At 39.9% G+C, this 18,173-nt stretch overlaps 1 protein-coding gene across 9 annotated transcripts in view; it reads left to right on the plus strand.

The window, feature by feature from the left end:
- Positions 1–18,173, plus strand: part of GRM8 (glutamate metabotropic receptor 8) — a 643,193-nt gene that overhangs the window by 515,458 nt on the left and 109,562 nt on the right. The window lies entirely within an intron of this gene.

Genomic DNA, 18,173 nt, shown 5'->3' on the forward strand with positions numbered 1-18,173 from the left:
ATGAAGTTCACAAATGAAGCATGAGGGCTGCTCAGACAATCCCCTTGTAGTTAGTACTTGTCATTTTAAAAATCAGTTTTGAATTAGTCACAAAGTGCTGGCTTGAATTAGTCACAAAGTGTTGGCTTGTCACTCTTACACAGGGAGAGTGTTGGGCTGTGTCAAGACTGTATTCTACTTCTGAATGGAAACAGAAGGAGACAAAAGCAACTGTAAAGATCTGAAAAACAAAGGTAGCTAGGCTGGCCATGCGGGGGGGGGGGAGCCTACAATAGTGTAACGCTCTTTCTAGACTTACTCAGAGCACGAAGGAAGGAAGGAAGGAAGGAAGGAAGGAAGGAAGGAAGGAAGCAAGCAAGCAAGCAAGCAAGCAAGCAAGCAAGCAAGCAAGCAAGCATGGGTGCATGGGTGCATGGGTGCACGGCTGCACGGCTGCACGGCTGCACGGATGGATGGATGGATGGATGGATGGATGGATGGATGGATGGATGGATGACTTGTCACTTGTTTTTTAAAATAGGCCAGATTCTTGCTAGTTCTCTTCAAGGTAAGTAGATAGCCATGCAAGTGAGTCTGTTTGCACTCTTGGCTAGTCATTACTTCCCGGACCAGCTTTCCCAGGGAGGAATCAGTTCCACAGTGGATGGCAACTGACAAGGCAAAAAATGTTGCTTAGTTGCCCATTGGTGCTTTTTTCCCAACAGGATTTGGGCCATTAATTCCAATAGGGGTTTCTAGTTGTCAGTATTATTATCACATAGCAGCCCTGGTACAGATTTTTAACAAATGTTCAGTGTTTTGACAGGAGTACGATGCTGCAGGTTCTCTGCACTGAAATAAGGTCTACAAATTCCATTGAAGGCAATTGTTCATTATTATTTTTACTGAAAACCAAAAAGTATCTGAACCATATGAAGAAATGTGGGCTTCCAAGTAAGTTGGTTTTAGCTGCTGGTGGTTTGCTTTCAGCATGTGGAATTCCCCCAGTAAATTAAAAATCATTTAATGAGTGGGATGGAAACGAACTCTAGGATGGACTTTGTCAGTGAGCTGTAGGGTATATGTAATATAGGAAACTGCAAAGACATCACAGTTATTAGTCTGAAGCACAATCCAGCTGTTAAATACATTTGTCCCATTGAGTTCAACAGAAAGGTAAACTTAACTCTTTCTAGCTAAAAGAAGAGTGAGTAAGATGGGCTCATAATGGCCTTGCCTTGGAAGAGGAACTTTGAAGAAACATAAAGTGTGTGCAGTGTAGGGCTGCACCCAGCCACCCCCCCCCCCATCCAACCAGGATGCTGATTTTAAGATTTTGACTAGGTTCTGATGAAACCAAGGTCCCCCTTGGTCTAGGCCTAGATTAGTGGGGCTATTTGGGTTTCTCAGTATCTGGAATTCCCTTTCACTTGAATGGTGATATGTGAACAGCTTCAAGTTGTGGGAGGAGGGCTGTTGCACATCACCCTGAAACTAGTGAGTATGGTAAATCCCAAAGAGAGGATTCACCATGGCACATTACTTGTCCCATTTGCTTAGAAAGAGGTTCCATTTTTCCACCTTTTAAGCTGCTAATGTTTTCTGCTCGGGAGTGTGTATCCTTCATCTTGAATGTCAGGTTGAGGAGCAGGGAGTGGTGAGCTCTCTTCATCCAGGAGCAGCAAGAGGAAGACCACACCCCAGCTATTGAAAAGTGGCAAGTGGAAGAAGGAAACCCCTCAAACCCATTGAGAAAATGAGATGGGGAGAAACAGAGACTGTACAGTGCTAAAATTGATGGAAGCCTGATATCTTAGAAAGGAAGCATGCAATACAAGCCCACATACACCCAGTCCTAAGCCAATGTAAAAATCAATTTTAAGAAAAGAAAGCAACGTCTGCCCTAAGTCACATAGCATGTGAGCAAACTGAGCAGAACTGTAGGGTACGAGTCAAAAGGATACTCTTCTTAGACTCTCAGCAATGGGAGAATGAAGGAGAGGTCCTCTGTTTTCACTGGCTGCCTATGTGGAGCTATCATTCAGTGAAGCTCAGCAGCTTTGGACTTTCTTGCAATCTTCCATCCATTTCTGTTTCCCTTTCCCAACATTTCCAAAGGTCTTTTTTGAACACTCTGAAATGCTGTTCAGTTCCCATCAGTTTTGGGAAACAATCAGGGCTACAGTATTTGTTTTGACTGGGCGTATATGTGTGAATGCCGGGCTGGCACAAATATTCCCAATCTTACTCAATTTGACCCCCCCCCCCAATTGGATAAGAGGATTAAAAAGCCCTGATCTTTTTGATCTCAATGCAAGAGTGAAAAATCTGCAGTACAGACAAACCTCCTCCCCCATACGTTTGTCTCTATGTGTCAAGACCTCCTTTTTTGTTAGGGGTGAGAAGGTTTGAGCCTGTTTGTTATACCCTTACTCAGGAGGCTGTCCTTCTGTCTCAAGACAGCCTGCCTCAATCATAAGCAAGACACTGGTGGGACTTCTTCCCATCCTGAAGTTATTCAGATGACTCCCTTGAGCTCTATGCATAAGAAATCATTTACAATTTTTCTCCCTCTGATTACGATTCAGGCAAGAATGCAAAGCACACGCAGTGTCTGTTTTCTGTCTCATGAATCTAGTTAAACTTCATTTAATCTTGAGGTTCTTTTCAGGCCTCTTGATTCAGATTTTTTTAAGGGGGGGGGAGATTTTACAAGATAATCCCACTAATTTAACATCTGATTCAATAGGTGTGTGAGAGAGATACTGACTCATCAGACAGAAGGAAGTAAAATAACACAAGGTGCAATTTCAGACAACAAATAAACAGCAGCATATGAAAGTCTTTTTATTCCCTCCTCCCTTCAAAATGTTTGTCTTATACATGATCCATCAATTTACAACTATCTCTGTACTACACAAACACCACTTTAATTGTCATCGCTCCATTCTCTAGAATCTTTGGGTTTAAAGTTTGTTGAGGAAATTGAAAATCTACACTAGAAAGCTTTAGCGCATTCCTCTGAATTAGATTATTTGATGTCCCCCACCAAACTAGAGATCATGGTGGTGATCTCAAACTGCTGTAAGTGCATAGTGCAAATACATTCTCATTGGAGAGCCATATCCCCCCCCCCCTTGAAGACAGCCACAAATTGGAAACAATTCTTCACTCGCCACCTTATAAGGTTCCTTTTGCAATTTACACAAACCTGACTTGGCCAATATTTATTTCATATTGAGTTTATTCCACATTGCATGACATATCTGTAGGGATAAACCCTAAAATAAGAAAGAATGGGAGAAGAATCAGGTTTGTTGGCTCTGTCCAATATATTCAGCTGAAAGTACATAGGTAGCAGCTTTGTGTGTAATGTAAGTAGTTCACATGCAAGGCTCTGTCAGACATCATAGTAAACCAGGATTCTTGTGGATGAACTAAAATTCTTGTGGCTCCTACTTTCTAATCATTCTTACTTGCTGTGAGAGAAGTTAAATAAGCCAGTCATGGTTTGTTTCTCCCAATATATGAATGTGGCAACAATCAGCTTATGTCTCCTCCAATAAACTAGATGAACAAGACAAGGACAAACCCCAGACTCTTCTCTAGCTTATTGGGAGAGAAATAAGATAAAGCATGAGCTTCTGCCCAATTCAGTTGTGACAACAAAGCCCAGGACCCAAGTGCTTGGTTAGATGAGTGGTTCTCAATCTTGGGTCCCTAGGTGTTTGTGGACTGCAATTCCCAGAAGTCTTGGGCATCACAGCTAGTAGTGAAGGCTTCTGGGAGTTTAAATCCAAGAACATCTGGGGACTGGAGATAGGGGTGTCCATATTCATCCTGGGGGAGACGAATACAAACATTGTCACCACAGGTGGCTGGACCCATTTGACCCTCCCCCCCCAGAATCAGGCTGTCCATTTGCCACATGCAGTATGGCACACACACCTGTCTTCATTCATGCCACACCAATCATGGAAGTAGCCCAGCTGGGGCTTCCCTGCCTCCCTCCACTGCTGACCACTCAGCAGCTAAGAGGAGAGATTTATCATCCTGCCCTCCTTGTTGGAGCAATCAGCAATGGAAGGAGGCAGAGAAGCCCCAGCCAGGCTACTCTCACGACTGGCATAGCACAAACAAGGATGGGTGCTCATGCCACTCCACAAGCCATAAGCAGATGGCCCAGTTATGGGGGGGGGGAGGGTGAAGCGGGCCTGGCCACCTGTGGTCACAATATTCGTATTTGTCTTCCCCAGGAGACAAATATGAATATCCCATCTTTTTGTGGACTGCATCTCTCCTGTAAAAGGATTAATTAGATTAATTAACAGCTGATGTTCATAGTAGTGGGGTTTTTTAATATGTGCCTTACCCCATTTTGTCCCCTCCCTTATTCTTTTGCTGTCTTTCTGTCTTCTGAATTCTGTATGATCCAGTGTTTGCCTCTTTCTTACCTGTCTGTCCTAAATTGCTTTTGTGAATGTGATCCTGGGAGGGGAGGATGCCACAGCCAAGAAGGTCCTCCATTGTATCTTCACATAATGTACCATTCCTCATATTGACCTCTTGTCAAAAGGGGCAGAGATCATTCTAAACATAAACCAAACTGTTTAGAAAGAAACAAAGTGCACTGCACAGTTATTACTCCTTTTTCATGGTTCAGCTGTGAAATGTTTGCATATCTGTGTGGCAGCATTTTATTCATTATTAAATTGAGATGTATGATGATCATGGTTTAAAAAATGGGTTCAAATAATCCTTTTATTACTCATGCTACAGATCAGTTGCCTCTCAGATTATAACGCTTCCTTCCAAAATTTTTTAACAATGGCTGAATTTAATATGCATGCTTATGATTTAATAAAAGCAGTATCAGTGAAGCATATTGACTTCAGAAAAAAACTAACTTGAGAACAAACATTGCATGTAGCCTTACAAAATATAATGGCCAAAATCCTATCACTCATCAACACCAGCATAAATGCACTAGGATAAACTGGAGTGCTGCCACTGGCACTTGTCTTCCTTGTTGTATACTGGACACATTTGTTGCAGAATTAATTTTATTCATGCTGCTGCTGTTGCTGTGGTTACATGCCATCAAATCACTCCAGACTTATGGCACTGCTATGAATTAGTGACCTCCAAAAAGTCCTCTCTTTAACAGCCCTATTCAACTGTTACAAACTCAGGGTTGCAGTCAACGTTATTGGGTCAACCCATCTCTTATTTGGTCCTCCTCTTTCCCTGCTACCTTTAAGTGTCCCCAGCTTTATAGTCTCTTTCCAGTGAATTGTGTTTTCTTGTGATCTTCCCAAAGTATGAGCCTGGATGTACTCATTTTTGTTTCAAATAAGAGTTCAGGTTTGATTTGATGTAGCACCCATTTATTTGCCTTTCTGGTGGTCCATGATATCTTTAAAGCTGTCCTCCAACACTACATTCCAAGTGAATCAGTTAGCTTTCTTCACAATCCAGCTTTCCTGTTAGCTTTCTTCACAATCCAGCTTTCGCATCTGACTGCAGTAATCAGGTGTACCATAGTATAGATGATCTTTGTCTTGGTCTCCAAGGACACATCCTTACACTTAACTAACCTTAACCAAACAACAGACGAAGGAGTGATACCTGTCATGTACTTTATGTTTTACAAGCATGACATTTCTCCTCTACCTGGTTTCTAGAAATCAAGCATGACAAGCTATTCATTGTTTCAGAGGTTTTTAAACACACACACACACACACACACACACACACACACACACACACACACACACACACACACACACACACACACACACACACACACACACACACACACACACACACACACACACACACACACACACACCACTTTTAGAACCTGCTTGATGTTCTTTTGTCTATTTAGAAGTGACAGATTGGGAACTAATTACTATGCAAAGATCTAACTTTTTGTTTTAAAAATGGCAGGTGGGTTAAAAAAGCAGGGAGTAGCTTCAACTTTATTACAGTGACAGCTGACACACTTAAAATAATACCACTTGATGTCTCAATGGTCTAGTGTTTTGAAAAGTGTCTCGAGCTTACAGTGCAAAGCAGAACAAAAGAAAATAGAATTAGAATAATATTTGCATTTCCAAACTACAGTCCCTTATTTGGTATGCTCTTCAGGATATCTCCTCACTTTGCTTCATGTCATATGTCACAATATTTTTTACCAGATTTTCAATGCAAAGTCAACCAGTCAGAATTGCCTTCTGATATGCTTCAATCAATAACCTGCCCGTCTTGTCCCAGCCCCACTCTGTAGTAATGATGTGTGCTGAGGCATGGCTTCTTGTCCATGGTCCAGTCTTAGCTTGCCTGTTCAACTTGTTGGCTAAAGACGTTTTGTTGTCTACTGCGTAGTGACATATTCGACACCCTTCTGCTCCTTTCTAGGGTCAAATATATTGTTTAGACCTTTATTTCTGCCTTCATCTGTGCCTCACTCATGGTGTCTTTGAAGTGCTTCCCTTCATTCTCCTACATGGCACACTTAGTTGGTCTTGTAATTTGTTGAAGAAAAATTTTATACTCTTTTATTTCTAACCTAAGCCTGGCCACCTTATTTATCCTTACAACAGCCATTGTAAGCAGTCATTCTAATGACTGTTTTACAAAAAAACTGAAGTCAAAAAATAATAACTACTGACTACTGCTCTCAGCAGTGATGCAGCTAAAGCCTGGGTCTTTTCTTGTGTGTGCAGTATTCTGTTAGCTCAATCATGAGATGCTCTTGAAATGGGGCTTGTTAGCTTACAGTCTGCCAAACTAATATGACCCACAGAAAAGTTTTATCTGGCCTCCAGTGGTGCCACCACATTTGCAAGACCTTCTGTGTTCACTGCAGGACATTTGGAAGATATATTCTATACTTAGTGTTTAGAGACAGGAAACTCAGGGGCTATGGTGGCTGTGGGTTCTGGAAGCTGTAGTAAAAAAGTCTTACCCATCTCTTGTTAGTGTTATCTCTGCCAAGATGCTTTAATGTGGTTCTTGATTATAGGTTGTAGCACACTTGCCACTTTCAATGTTAGGTGGTGCTATTTAACATAGAACTTGGTCAACAATGATATGGGTCAAATTAAATCATTCCAGACTTTGGGTAGGGATGGGGATAAGCCATCCTCATTCTTGGAAACAGAAGGGGGAAACAAACTACTCTGTTGGCTTGATCAAGCTCTGTTTGCCTTCTTCTCCTGTACTCATGAAATTGTGCTATAAAACCACCTTTCTCATTCTTCTGATTGTTCCGTTGATTCAGCTTCCTTCCTTCCTTCCTTCCTTCCTTCCTTCCTTCCTTCCTTCCTTCATAGAGCAGCTCAGGGAAGCATGGATTGAGATAAGAACAATTTAGGCTTAGAGGCTGGGGAGCATAAGTGAATGGTGTCCTCCTTTCACATTATGGACTTATTTAGACAAGTGGAACATCATTCTTTAATGATTCCCCAAAGAGCCCTGGCCTTTTTTTTTCAATGTTTCAGGAAGTGTTCCTCTTCAAAAGGTAGGAAAATGTAGAACCCTTGTTTTTAATCTGTTGGTGTGTTTCTATGACATTGGACAGCTAAAACTGTTGTCTTTGAAACTTGAGATGAAACCCTTGGAGATGAATTCTGATTAGAAAACAGTGGGCCACAAAGAAAACAAATAGGGAAAGGTAATGCAGGACAATGACAGAAAAAGGGGCTTGTTTATTTCTTTTCATTTAAAGGCATTTGCCCAGCCTGGAGTCTAAGTGCATTAATGGTAATTAGCATGTACAACTGCTAAGCTATTAATTGAGTCAAATGGAAATTAATTCCTGAGTGCCATGCAAAGCACTCACTCCCTCACTTAATCTCTACCTAAAAGCTAATAGGCAGCTGGTGTAGGTTATGGTTCAGTAGCCTAATATGTGTCCTCTTCCCACAAAGTGCTCAGCTCCAGCTGAATTGCATGGGACTGAAATATGGTCCTCTGTTACTATTGTTGCTTTCCCCCCTGTTTTGGAGGCAAACAGCTTTGTAACTGCATTTTTATTCATCCCAAGTTCTTCTCTCAGTTTCGTCTTCCATTTTATGTTCAGTGTTATCTCCAGCAGGTGTTCCGGATCAAACCCCTTTCCTCTTGTGAGCAAAGGATAAACAATCAGTCTTCTCTTAATCCAAAAGACAGTCCATCTGAGAACTTGAAGGGGAGACGATAAGTATGTTTATCATCAGTGCCGCAAGGCAGATATTCAGATAAAAAAAGAGTATACACGTGTGTAAAACTCGAATGTTACTTTCAAAATACAAGATTATTGCCCTCTGAATATTTAGGATAAGGTTTATTTACATACAGTGTGCCACAGAATGAATACAGTGCCTCACATTTCATAAATATTTTAGTATATCTTTTCATGTGACAACACTGAAAAAAATGACATTTGGCTACAATGTGAAGCAGTGAGTATACAGTTTGTATAACAGTGTAAATGTGCTGTCCCCTCAAAATAACACAACACAGCCATTAATGTCCAAACTGCTGGCAACAAAGGTTATCCACCACGGCAACCAAAACAGTCTCCATCCCATAACCTGGTCTGAAACCAGATTGAAAGGGAGCTAAATAATCCACCTCATCCAGGAACCCCCTGACGCTGAGAAGCCACAACCCACTCCAGCACCTTGCCCAAGAATGAAATATTAGAGACTGGTCAGTAGTTATTTGGGTATTGTGGCATCCCAGGTTAATCTGCATACCTGAGCAGAAGGAACAGGGTAGCTTTATTCTACACCTCCATGTGTGGAGAGTGAACTCTGAAGTCCACATGCAATCGGAAGCCCTGAAAAATAAGGATTATTGGTCAAATGGAGATAACACACTGACAAGGATGGTTCGTCTAGTTTAGGTCTTCCAGTCTATGTCTGAACATACGGGGAGCTAAAATGGTGGCTGTGGTACTAAGCCTGCTCCCTCTGCTCATGCATTTGGATGAAACTGTTAACTAGATGTCTGAAAGGGCTATTTTGGAGAAGAATTATTTCTTGATTACAGATTACAAGTATCTTGGAATAGAGGAGTGGTCCTAAAAATAAGTACCTGCTTGCACCCTTCAACAGCCATTGTCCTAAGGCAGATAATGCAGGAAAAATTGTTGAATAGTGTTAAAGCCAATCAGGTCTAGATAAAAAAGGATTTGTAAATAAATGCCTTGTTAATCACCACTTATACAGTTCTCACTGATTTTGATCCATCTACTCCAGTTGGGAACATTGGATTTAACCCTTTGAAATTTTTATTTCTATTCTGCCCTTATTTCCATCTTTTATCCAGCTTCCCAATTCATTTCTTGCATAGGTAAAGGTAAAGGTTCTCCTTGATATTTAGTCCAGTCATAGCCGACTCTAGGGCATGGTGCTCATCCCTATCTCCAAGCCGTAGAGCCAGCATTTCTTCGTAGACAGTTTCTGTGGTCATGTGGCCAGCATGACTAGACTAGTCACATTCATATGCTTTCGAAATGCTGGGTTGGCAGGAGATGGGACATGCGACAGGAGCTCACTCTGTTGTGTGGATTCAATTTTATAGCTGCTGGTCTTCTGACCTTGCAGCACAGAGGCTTCTGAGGTTTAACCCACAGCGCCACCACATCCCATTCATTTCTTGCATAGGTCTCTCCAAATAGGTGTTTCCAATCTATGTACTTAAGTCTGTGTTTTCTTTAAAATACATTTTCAAAATAGGTACAGGCTTTGGTGTTGATCAGATTCTTTTAACGGATTCAAGAGATCTCTTAACTAAAGTGGGACTCCTACAGAGCAGACTGAATTTTCATTGAAAGTTTATAGTGATTCCAATCTGCAAGACACAGAGATCACAGGGAGGGTTTGCAAAAGTTGATATTTTTCCCCCAAAGCTCTACATAATAAGGAAAAAATCTCAGGATAGACAAGAGAAAGAAGATGAATGTAGTTTTGTGTTTGACTGCTTTAGCTTCAAATAACAATGGGTGGTTTAATCAGTGCTTAGGCAACTCAGTGCTTTGGAACAGAGAAGTTGAAGGAATAGATTGTAGAACTGATTACTATTTGCTGAACTTTTGGTGTTTACATGGAAAATCCTGCTATTTTGTTACACTTTCTAAAACTATGATGCCAAATAAGAAAGAAAAAAGAAACACAGCCCCCCAAACTATTCATCATTCTTAATAACTTCCAAGTCTTTTCCTATATATCTATTTTTCTTAAGTCTGGTAGAATTCTTGTCTGGGATTGTCTCTATGCAATGTTATTTTCATATAAATTGACAAAAGAAGACCCACAGAGAGTGCAAGAAGCAGTGAATAATCCTTATTGCAACCAGTTTCAAGATTAGCCTTCCACAAAGACTTCTGCATGTACCATTCTGGAATGTTGAATACTTCTTATATAGGATTGCCGCTATACTGTATGCCATTTTTATAATAATATCTTCCAAAAACACATTGGGATAAATACATTCTTTAGATTGCAAAAATCTCTTCACATCTGTCTATCCATATGTATCTTGGCAGACCTGATCCCCTTGGAAGAGGCAGCTGTGCCTGGAAATTTCACCTGGTTCCGCCAAAAAATAAAAACATTGTTGGCAATTCTCTCTTTAAAAAAAAAAAACTTTAAAGGTGTGTAGCAACACACACACACACACACACACACACACACACACACACACACACACACACACACACACACACACACACTTCTATATTTGTTCTTGGAGCAACTCCATTTTAAAACTGGGTTAGAATGACTCTCTCATGTACCCCTGTGTTCAAGAAAAGAACAAAAGCAAAGTGAAGAACAAAAGCAGATGTGAGCTTGCCGATTAATATTATAAAAGTATATTCTACAGGGGCATCAACAAACTGCATTTTTTCCCAGTTGATGATCTATTGAAAAATAGATGAGCTCATGAGGAGACAGCTAACTAAAACAAAACACTCTGTTATACATTCCCTCTGGTAATATGTAGCATAGGTGATGAATGGATATGCTAAATGGATCCGCCATTAATTTTCATTGTACACCAAAACCTGTACAGCAGAAGCACTGACGAACTATGTTGCTTCTCTGCATTGAAAACTGTGGTTGGGGTCTGAGTCAGTGTTTGCCAACAAAGTTTTGGAAGAGTTTTTTTTTAAAAAATAAAATAAAATAATACACAGTATTGTTAGATATTTTAAAACCTTTCCAAATCTTGGTTGACCAACAATGTTGACTCAGACCTCAACCACGTTTTCAAAGAGGAGAAGCATACGTTTCTTTTCTCCATTCTTTTTGATATTAAAAAGCTTGCAATATTGCCTGAGCAGAAATTCATTCCATCAAGAAACACAAGCAAAATACATAAAACATGGACTTCCCCATTGTAATTTACACTTGAATCTGAAGAGTAATCCAAACAAATATAGATTGATTTAATTAATTGGATTTACATGTGGTTGACTAATCCTTCCCCAGCTGACTCAATAAGTCTACTCTAGATAGTATTAGCAGTTAGATTAAGACACTGTCATTCATGTAAGTTTAACAACAATAATGTTTTAAAAGGAAAGTCAAACTAAGAATAAATGTTAACAATAATGCTTAATAGTAGTAGTAGTAATAGTAATAGTAGCAGTAGTGGTGGTGATTATGATTATTCTTAAAACTTCTACTCAGAAATAAATCTAAAGGTGCAGTTACATGTCGCGATACCCCTATTTTTACATCAGGTTTAGTACACTTGAAATTGATTTACATTTTTATGACTACATGACATATGGCTAGGCATACATTTCTTTGGCCAGAAACTGAATTATTTTAAACAGCTGTGAGGGGGTTGTTTAGTTTAAGTCAATAGTGAATGTCATTTGTTTTCTTATTTTGAATCGTTTTGGCATGTGTGAGCACCTCTGTTAGAGTTAACAGTGTTTGTGGGGGTCTGCAGGGTTTGCCAAAATGGTGTCAAATCCATTGGATTTTGGGCTACAGGATGCTTTGCAAGCTGAACCTTTCCTTTGCCTATCCATTTCTTATCTAGTGTTATCCCAGTTTGAAATTATATAAAACACAGGGAGTCTGGGGACGCTGTCACCCTCCCAGCGATCTTTTGTGTGGGAAAAATCCAATGAAACCAACCCAGCCCACTGCAATGGCAGGGAGTGGCGAGTGAACGAAAGCAGCAGGGACTGGGACTGAGACATATTGTGCTTGCCTGTTGTGGAAGACACTAAGGAGTCAAGGGTAAGACCACTGCCATGGGTGGGATGGGTGGTGTGCTTGTTTACAACAACAAACAGATGTTCTTGGAGGCAGTTTATAGGCAAGGGATGAGCTTTGCCCCTTCCCAGCTGACTGGATCTTCTTGCTATTTGAGGCCAAATACAGCTCTTGATGCTACTGCTGTGAGTAACCACATTAACTCAATTTATAAAACCCCACTCCTGCTCCCAATTTATTTCAATAGTCTAACCATGCCCTAAATAGGGCATACTCTCAGGTTTTTTGAAGCCTTAATATTTTCCTAACATGGAGAACTGTAGCAGAAGGCAAATTATTTTATTTAATTCTTATTGGTCAACATTCCTTTGTGTACTTCCCCATCACCATTACTGGCTCCAGGTTTTACCTCTGCTACCATATACATCTGGTTTCCCTATTTTTGGAGATGTCCAGCACAACAGTAATTTATGCTGTTCCAGGAGATAGAAGAGCAGTCCTGGACATCCCAAGGGACTGAAGAATGTTGTCTAAAATGCCAAATGTAAAAATGACTTTTTCTATCTTTGTGTTTTTTGATGAGAACAGAATCGTTTATCTGCACATGTAATTTGTGAATGGAATTTGATTGTACACATGTGTAGAAATGGACGATGATCACAATGGCTAGCAGGACATTATTTCTAAACAGAAGGAAAAAAGCCAACATTTCAATCAGCAAACATATATTAGGCGGCAGGTTGGGGGCCATTCTTCGAAACCTTGGCAAATACAGTAATGAAACTGGCTGTCAGTCCAAATTCTTGACAGACTTTATTTCTGGCTTTGCTTGCATTCTGATGGATTGGTTGCCCTTGACTTGTTTCCCATCATCAGCCCCTGGTGAAGTATTTGTAATTTCAGCATTTATCTGCAGTGTGTCTCCTGAGACAAAAAGGTTGTATTGCACATGGAATCCAGCAATTATTTTTTAAAGAATTGTACAGAATTATATTTTCTTTTGTAGGTGCCTTCATTTTAGGGCTTGTTCCAAAAACAAGTCCAAAATCAGAAGTTTAGAAATGGCAGGGAAGAGTCAGAGCCACTACTATGGTTTTTATTTCAAAACAGATTTATTCACCTAACCAATGTCAACTAGCACAAAAAAATTCCTCAACCCCCCGCCAAAATATAAATCTTTAACAGAATAAATATTCATCAAATTAACCAAATAACATAAGTCAGTTAAAGGGGGAAAGCACACACCTACATCCGCCCACAGGGAAAGTACATGCCTATGCATAGTGGTGAAAAACAAAACAAAACTCATGCCCCTTTCCCCAAAATCAGGAAAAACAAGCAAGGAAGCAAATAAACAAAGGGCAAAAAACAAAGCCCCATCAACTAAATATATGAGAATATGGGGAGATTTCTCTTCCACCATCACTCGATGCCTTCTCTTCTCAGAGTTCAGCAAGCAGGCCAGGCAGGCAGCAAAAATAACCCAAGAATGGAAAGGACCTAAAATGTGGGGGGATCACAAGAGAAAATGGGGGACCTAAAAATAATCCCAAGGAGGCACGCTGGCACAGGAAGGCTTGCTGTAGTGACAGCAGCAAAAACCTCTGAAGGAATAAGAAAAAATACTCCCCAAGGTAAATAATAAAAAACAACAAAGGAAAGGATCCAACATGTAGGTACAAAGGCAGGTATCCAGAGTGGCAGCACAACCCAAGATTAAGGACAGAGGAGCTTTCACATTCATAAGGAATGACTGAAACAAAGAAACAACACCCCTCCTCAGTGGGTTCCAACCAATCAACATCCTTTTTGAGATTCAAAATTCCCACTTTCCTAGATGTTATAATTTGCTTCTCATAACATCCCTCACAGTGCTATTGGGTGAAATATTTCCTGTGCAATGTGACAAAATGTGAAAGAAAGGTTGAACAAATGGGGGAAAGAGGGGGGAAGAAGTCTGAAAAAATGTTTCACTCTTATGTCTGAAGAAGTGAACTTGATCCATGAAAGCTCACATTAAAATATAGCAGTTAGCCTTTAAGGTGGCACAAACATTTTTAATTTTTTTTTTGTTTCTGAATACCAAAGTACCATCCTCTATCTATTCCTTCCTTCTTCAACTGACAGAGCCACCTCCTTCAGAAGGAACTCAGAAGGTAAAAGTAAGACGGTAAAAGAAGCTTTGTATTTGATATGTTGATTTTATGCCTTCTTATTGGTTCATTTTTCACAAGGCAAATTATCAGTATTGCCATTAAAAATCAAACTGTATTCTTAATTCAGTTCTGTATTGGCCCATTTATTCTTCTCGTTAATTGGCATATGGTTCACGTTTTACATTTGGTGGACAAGGGCTATAAATTAGAGCAAATTATAAAGCAAGGCTAAGATCGTTATTAATACTGTATCCCTTTGCAAGCTATGAGAAAGCCAAATACCAAGAACATTCTGGCATACCTGTCTTAATACAATTGGGAACACATTTTTAAAGAGTCCTTTTATAGTCTATTTGGTCCTTTTTAGAGTTGCTCAATGAGCTGCACTGCATTCCCTCATAATTCAGGATAATACATGAGACCTAGAGACAAGTACTTGTCTTATCATAGAGACTGAACCCTTGGGGGTGGAGCTTTCAGCAACAATTGCAAAATGATGTGTGTGTGGCAGATACGATAAACATAAAGGCTAGCGCAGGCTCCAGAAGAGCAGCAGTCCTAGAGCATGCAGAGTGCTTGACGGCATGAGAATGAACCCCCAAATATAGGCCTGCCAGGTTTGCAGTGTCATATTCCATTGAAATTTTGGGTTCAAAGCCTGAGACACAGAAAACAGACACAAGTATTTGATTCTCAGGGCTAATACCTGGCCCGTGGCACTTGGTGCCTGACAATTCTAAACAAGTGATGCTAACAGAATAAATAAATAAATAAATAAATAAATAAATAAATAAATAAATAAATAAATAAATAAATAAATAAATAAATATGACACAAAACAGGAAATAGCAACAAGCTTGAAGATGTCTGTCCCAAACTTTGGAAAATCACTGAAATTTCTAGAGTAACATGGCAACAGTCCATCAAAACTTTACAGCTATTCAGTAGGACCCACCCAGACATGAATCATTTGATCAGCCCATCTGGCTGGTTTTTTTTATTTTTGTACTATGTAGCAGGTATGTAGAGCTGCAATCCATTATTCACCTGAAACATGGGGTAAGGGATAGTTTCCCCTTCTCTCCTACCACTGTCCCAATCCATATTAGGCTCCTCAAAGCTGGCATTTGCTCTGGGAAGATATTTATCAGTGAGGAAAGTTGAATAGATATTGGATAGAAGTACATCTCTGTTAGTGACCCAGTTCATGCAGAGCTTGGAAATGTTTGGGAGTTGTACAATAGAGTAACTTTCCCCTGCTTTCACAGATGTAGTGCAGGTAAGAGTGCCCACAGTACAGGGTGAAATGCCAACCCTCTAGGCTTTGTCATCAACACAATGGTTGCTGCAGTGGTACTACTTCTGCCTGCCTCATCATTTTACAAAAAAGACAATAAAGGAGACAAAGCTGAGGGAAAGACAGAAAATCACAACCATCTGTCTCCTGTCCTTTGCACACTAGCAGTACTATGTAGTCTCTGTCTAGTTTACAAATATGCTAAAAATCAAGGCACACTCTCTTTTTTTAACAGAGCTATGAAGAAAAAAAATGTAACTTCTTTTTTGACTGAAAACTGGTAGGTAAGGAGAGGCATATGTATCCCTATGAGCCCTTGACTTCACATGGCCATCTGAATTGTATATAACTGGAACATATGGCCATTCATATACCCCTTTCTAAATTTAGTTACCAGCTTTAGATATCTTGTATTCTATTCACACATATTTGAGACATAAAAACTCCACATTTCTGTCTTTAATCTTTCCAAGACATAGCAGCCTAGGGCTGTTGAAACCGTTCACTTCCCAAAATTAGAAGCAATCTTGTTCACCCAGAATGTTTTCCAGCACTCCTACCAGGAGGGTGTCACAATATGAATTATGTGTTACATAGTTTATTTGTCAGGGGCGCTGGGATGAAAACTATTATATGAATCATTACTACTGACCTTCTCAAGATGGGGATTTATTACCTTTGCTGCCACTGGAATGTGTAACTTGTGGGGCATTTCAAAGTGTATTTAACAACAGTAAACATTCTGAGAGGCATCTTTTCCCTGAAATGTACTGACAATAGTTGGGTGAAATGTTGTGAAATACTGCCTAGTAGAAGACCAAATGAATATCATGCCTGTATTATTCAGTGCGATAGCAGAACAATGGATGGAATGGCCTAGAATTCAGTATCTCTCTTCCCGCTTTTAGATATTGTGAAACTGAACCCAGACAAACAGAACTTCTGCAATATTTTGCCTCTTGAATTGAAAAAAAATGCTGTTCTGGAATGTCATAGAAAATGTAGCTGTGCCATGATTCAGTGGAATCAAAACAAGTCAGAAGCCATGTGCTTTGGGAAAAGAAGTCTCCTTCATGCACATTAGAAATACTGGTATGCACTGCCTCGAAAGGAGGGCAGCTTCTTTCCCCTCCTTATGCATTTTCATAGTTTCATAGTAACAGTGTAATAATTAATTGAGTAATCATCCGTCCCATAGGGATATGCCTTTGGCAGAAGGAAGTGTCCATGGAGTATATTAGCTAAAAGTTCAGAGGACTGTAGCCTTTGGTGAGGTATTTTGTTCCAGATAGCTGGACAATTTCAGCCTGCAGTCAAATGCACGCAACATTACATGGGAGTTAAGTCATGCTGAAAGCAGGACTGACCAAGCATGTGTAAAGTTTTAGTGTAGTTTTGGATTTAAAAAAAAAAAAACAGACAAAAACTGTTGTCTATTCAACATCAAGGAACTTTATGTTTCCCTGACATTGAGATGTTCTCTTGTACACATTTTCCTCCTTGTAGTATCCCTGGTGATCTAAGACAGATCTAAGAGAAGGGTTATATCTCATTACACATAAAAGTAGCATGATTTATTTTAAACCAATTCAATAAAAAAATTTAAGAATCAGTTACTAAACAAACAAAAGTTTGTAATTAATTGTCTGCAGAGAATGCATGGGTGGTGCTACAGCATATAGAAGGGATTCTAGAATAGGGTCTTGGAATTATTGTCTAAAGCAAAACACAAATGCCCTCTAGAAGGTATACATTGTTTTGTGTATGTGTTGCAGGAGATTGGTAACAAGAGAGCAAGCTGTTTAAGAGAAGATATTGGCCGTATCTATTACATTTATTTGCCACTTTTTCTCTATACTGCACTTCATGGTCCCATTTTATCATGACAACAACCCAATCAGAATTAATTCACTGCCCCAAGGTGAGCATTGTAAGTGAAGTGTTCTGCTTTGCAGGGATTGAAACTCATTTCTTCACTATGCTAGTTTGACATTCTAATGCAACTTATTCCAAACAAATTTCTTCCAAATGCTTTTAATTTGAACTCCCATCAGATCTAGCTAACATGAACTGTTAGAACCTGTTTGTACCTAGATTGGGCAAGTCTGCTCCAACTAGCACACTGTACTGGTTCTCCAGTAGTTTTCTGTATGATAGACCTCCCAGTAAACTTAAGAGCATAAGAAGAGCCCTGCTGGATTAGGCCAAAGGCCTGTCTAATCATGTCCCCCGTCAGGCGCCTTTTCTCTAGACTAAAGAGCCCCAAACACTGCAGCTTTTCCTCATAAGGGAGGTGCCCCAGCCCAATCATCACTGCTGCTGCACATCGGGTTGAAACTTTCATTGAGCTGTCATCTTTCCTGATCCATCACAGACAGCTCAGAATCCATTATCTGATACCTAAAGTTTGTATGTTTTGCCCCAATGTGCATTACTTTACATTTTCCTATATATTGAAACACATTTGCCATTTTCCCGCCCATTCTCCCAGTTTGGAGAGATCCTTCTGGAGCT

The sequence above is a fragment of the Pogona vitticeps genome, chromosome 5 (assembly GCF_051106095.1).
Source record: "Pogona vitticeps strain Pit_001003342236 chromosome 5, PviZW2.1, whole genome shotgun sequence".
Lineage (NCBI taxonomy): Eukaryota > Metazoa > Chordata > Lepidosauria > Squamata > Agamidae > Pogona > Pogona vitticeps.